Source organism: Bombus bifarius, unplaced genomic scaffold (genome assembly GCF_011952205.1).
Source record: "Bombus bifarius isolate JDL3187 unplaced genomic scaffold, Bbif_JDL3187 scf7180000008314_frag, whole genome shotgun sequence".
NCBI lineage: Eukaryota > Metazoa > Arthropoda > Insecta > Hymenoptera > Apidae > Bombus > Bombus bifarius.
This window is the reverse complement of record NW_022884587.1, coordinates 21,458-26,561: the sequence shown is the minus strand read 5'-3', so window position 1 is coordinate 26,561 and position 5,104 is coordinate 21,458. Positions and strand designations below refer to the sequence as shown.

The following is a 5,104-nucleotide window of genomic DNA, read 5'->3' as shown; positions in this document are numbered from 1 at the left end:
GAAGACTCCCTACTCATCCCTTCGAGCAGTAGTGCAGGTCATGACCAATCGACACCGCGGTTCATTACCCTCACTTTTCCTAACGAAAGTGGGAACAACGAATCCGCGTTCTTTAGGCACAGGGGCACACCCACACCGAACTTTTCTTCCGTATTAGAAAAAGAGCGACAGACAGTCTAAAAACTAACGCCTAACGCGGCAGTCTACACATAGCGCGAGAGTCGCATACTTCACGCAAATCTTTTGTCGGTTCTCGGTGTTGTCGAACATACATCTTCTCTCCTAAATATATTATAGTGCTAAGTCCATTAATACATTCCTTTCCATTATAAGAGCCCTGCTCTGGCGTACATATCTATCGCATCTTCGTGCGACAAGTTGTTAACTATTCATTTCTCTACGTCAGTGTAATCTAAGTGTTGGAAATATATAATTTATAATTCTGTGAATCACAGTGTTATACAAACTCAATCACCCCTATTATCTCAACGGAAATCAGGGGATCGATCAATTCGTGGTGTCGATTGTTATAATCGTAGCGGGGATTTACGACCCCCGTTGACGTCTCTCCGCGCGATTACGTCTCCCCGCAATTGGTCGAAATTTACATGAGGAACGTATTATAAAATTGAATCCCTAATTATAGCATGTAGATAGTATTTTGAGTGTGGACGGAGGACAAAATTATGCAGATACCTTTTTCAGTTCCAAGGAAAAACATCATCGATGAGTCAGTTGTCAAAACACGATGGAAACTGCTCGTTGTTAATTGAGCAAGTTTGATATAATTACACAAGCTAAAAATTTAACTTGAAATTTGTTTGAAGAAATTTATTTTTGCTTATACCTGATGTCAAGCGCGGTATTAAGTATCATGCTTTTATAACTATTGTTTTAAATATTTTTATGTTGAAATATTGTCGTTTGGGTGTCTGTTTTGTACTGGGGGAGTACCCGATAAAATTATACTCGTCGTGTACAGCTAAACAACTACAGGCAGTTGTTTGTATTCCTGGAACGCGTTGGATTCGTGTTTGCATGGTCCGTTGATTGGAATGACTTAGAGGTGGGTTACTGGGGGTGCGAGTAATTATGTTTCGGCCAGGATTGGATAGAGAACGCGTTTAATCGACGTTTAAAGATCCGCTTAAGATACACATGCTCTGGTAGTTTCTAATTGGATCGTTATAGATGTCGTATCCTTTCTGCTAAATACGTTTTTGGGAGACATTAAGTTCAAAAAGGTCATATTTTTAAAGAGGAGGAGAGAGGTGGTATGCATTGGATAAAGATAACAATTTTATATGAAGGATGTTACGCCACGAGGCTCACCACAGGCTGTATTTTCCAACCGTCGCTCGCGGTCCTACAACGTCGCAGGCAGACCATCTTATCTGCCCGCCGGATCATATACAATGTATCGACGAGAGCATAGTTGTCGCCAAGCAGCGATCTCTAGAAACGTCGATTTTTGACCGTTACGTTTTTCACACAAGAAGAGGCATACGTGATCATAGGCGCGAGCGGTGGCCCGCGCATAGTGGGGCTCGTCTTCCAAATGAGACAAAGGAATAATCGAAGGGCGATCAGTTCCTTCTGACGAGTCAAACGTGACACTTCGACAAATCTGACGAGCAAACGAATTTATCTAGAGAGATCGCAAAGTCGAGTCAAATTTCTGTATTATATTCATCATATTATTGTAAAATATATTATTCTATGTTAACCTGTTAATACAGTGTTACATTCATTAAACCACCTCTGTTATCTTAACCGAAACAGGGGAACGACTATTTCGCGGCGTCGATCAACATAAACGTAGCGAGAATTTACGCCTCTCACTGACGCGTTTTCCTAGCGACCGCGTCTCTCCGCGAACGGTCGAAACAAAGGATGATTATTGTAAACATTGAAAATAATTGGGGAAAATTGATAAACTGGTGCAACTTGTTGTATTATGACCTGCAGGCTTGGTGCTGTGTCTATCTCTTATCATTTTAATACAATGGATGAGACATTTGTATGGCGTTTTTTGATAATGGAAAACGTGTTCGTGCTGTATGTGTTGCATTCCATAACAGGAAATGGTTCTACAATTTCAGTGATTCAAAGTACTTGCAGTATAATGATAAGCATAATACAATATAATAACACAATATAAATTTGCATTTCATCCGGCTACTGACGGAAATACTTGTTTGACAATGGAACAGATCATTGCTAAGAAAGGAAGAAACGAACAGATTGTGTATCTATAATCTATTCCAAATTAAGATCATCGTTTCACGTTTAATATTTTAGATCTGCAGAAGGTAATTCACATTTCATTGTGATGACCGTATACATTGAAGCTATATTTGTCCTTGCTATTTTTTGTTATTTGTGAAAGTATGTAGGATGTATAATAGACAAATATAGGGAGGATACAAATAGTTTTAACTCTTCCGCAGAAGGAGAAAGAAAAATAAAGGGTGATAAGGAAATGGGCATACCATACAAATAATTTCAATATAAAGTCATTTGAAGCATGCTAATGAAAGCATGGTAAGCATGGTAGTGTTAAATTCTTAGAAATATGTAATACCCAAATATGAAATTTGTATTATTTAAGTGTTTCAAAATGTTGGGTATTCCTGGGTGGACACTTATAACTTTTGCTTTAGGAAGTTGAAGAAAATTACATTTATGACGTGAATTTTGTAATAAGCCACCTGCTCTATGGGAAAGTCATATTGTGAAAGGCATCTAAACAAGTATGTATTGTTTAAATATTATTGGTTTTATTATACTCACAAAAAAAGAAATAATGTGGTGTTGATACAATGAGTCATAAAATGTTCAAATGCGTTGCATCAAAATTTTCATGACAATTTTTATATTTATAAAAGCTTTGTCTTGTTTTAATTACATAAGTACATGATTGTTGTAACAAATTTTTGTTCCATCAGTTTTCTGGCAGGTAAAAATCAAAATATACTCATTGAAGTCAAATGTTTTTCAGATTGAAAATTGCAAATTTAATATAATTGTTTTACGGATTCAACAGTTTTCTCTTAGGTGGAATAATTACTTAAAACATATTACTTGTGCTTTTGATACGCTGAGAACAGAAGAAGATCTCGTTGATGTAAATTTAAGCTGCGAAGGAAAAAGGAATAAGAGCAGACAAACTGCTATTATCTGCATGTAGTACATATTTTAGAGATTTATTTAAGGTAAAGTGAAATTAAGAATTTAATAATTTGTTACTGTTAACATATATTTTATAAATGATACTTATTCTATTCTACGAAAATCCATGTCAGCATCCTGTTATAATATCTCGTAATGTAAAATTCGATGATTTGGCTGCATTGGTTGATTTTATGTATCAGGGTGAAGTAAATGTGGTTCGGGAACAATTGGCTAGTTTTTTAACAACTGCTGAACTGCTTGCTGTTCAGGGCCTTGCCGATGGTATAGGAAAAGATAATGATAGTTTAGTAGAGGTATGTTTTTCAAAATTGTTAAATATGATTAGATATTTTCTGCTTAAATTAAAATAATACACTTGTATCACGTCAAACTGTGTTTCGGGATGACATTTTTATATCAACGTTATTGTTTTTGTATTCGTAATGACGCAATTTTATTTGATACTAGTGCTTCAAAAAAATAATTAAAAGTCAATAGATCTGTTCGTATATTTGATTTGAATGTAATTTAATATATTATTTTTACAAGATTTATATTCCATATACATATATGTCGGGTTAACATTAAGATTTAAGGCGCGTAACGATTCTTCGTTTGAGTTAGCCATCGTTTTACGAGACAGAGATTATATTTACGCGCATATACAAGATTTTACAAAATATTAGAATACTGAGTTTAATGAATGATAAGATTAACAGACGATAAGTTTAACTAATAATTAGATTAAAGTATAATAAGTTTAACGAACAATAAGAGGTACGAATAATATGTCTTACGAATAATAAATTTAACGAGTAATGAAATTAACGATTGATAGGTTTAACGAATAACGAATTTAATTAACGCTATTAACAATGTTTCCGGGGTTCAAACGAATCCACGGTCAACGGGATAACTCTTTACTTTTATAATTTTAGACACAAAAATACGATTGCTGAGACACTCGGTAAATTGGTCGATGTATCACTTTCCAAGGCGATCACACGAATGAATATCTGATGAAAATCTTTTTCGCTATACGACTGCATTTGTTTGTTATATGCTCGCTGGAGACATCGAGAAGGTTCCAATCGTTGTTGCTAGGCAATTTCTGTCAAAAGTTTGTTGTATACTCTTTGGAAACATCGAGAAAGATCCAAACGCCGTTACTCGGCAGTTTCTGTCTGGAGATTGATTCCTAATACAACGTGTGTCCCATTATATCGACATCTCTACAGTACAATTCTATGTGATTTCTAGGGAGAACAATACAACCGATCCACACCTTCGTCAGGCAAAACGTTTATCCCGTGACCGTGGCTACGTTCGGCGACCAGTTGTCACCTCGAACCCACTTTCGCTTTCACAAATGACAAACAATTACAAACGACAATTGCTTAATTACAGTTATGATAAAATCTAGGCTAAAGCATTAGAAGGCTTCCTCAAAATTGCAAAGGGAAGGCTCCGGTTTTCCTTTCATCTCCGACATATACATTTATTTAGTTACTATTCTCTGCTTATTTCATACGAATTTCATAGTCTACAGCCTACTTTATCTATTATATGTGTAACTTAAAATCATTGGAATAATTATTCTTGCATTAACATTAATGTACGTGCCAAATAATACGTGCAGTACACCTTCATACGCTATTGATTATTTCCTGTAAATGGAGGATCTTAATATAATGTACAAAATATATAAAATTTAGCATTAAAATTGTCGCACTTGTAGTATCGGAATATATTAAAGGTGTAATTTTGTCCGATTAATTATAATTTATTAATAATGGATTGAAAATACAGATATTAGTTAGACAGAGAAACGATGTTTGATTAACAGGAAAACTAAATGCAACGCTCGTACTTACGACAAATAACTTGACAACTATTTGGTAACTCTCTCTCTCTCTCTCTCTAGCAACTC

The 5,104-nt window shown here is 35.1% G+C and overlaps 1 pseudogene; it reads left to right on the top strand.

Annotated features, from left to right (window-relative positions):
- Positions 1-2,154: 2,154 nt before the first annotated feature.
- LOC117212530 lies at positions 2,155-4,866 on the top strand (annotated as a pseudogene).
- The last annotated feature ends 238 nt before the right edge of the window (positions 4,867-5,104 follow it).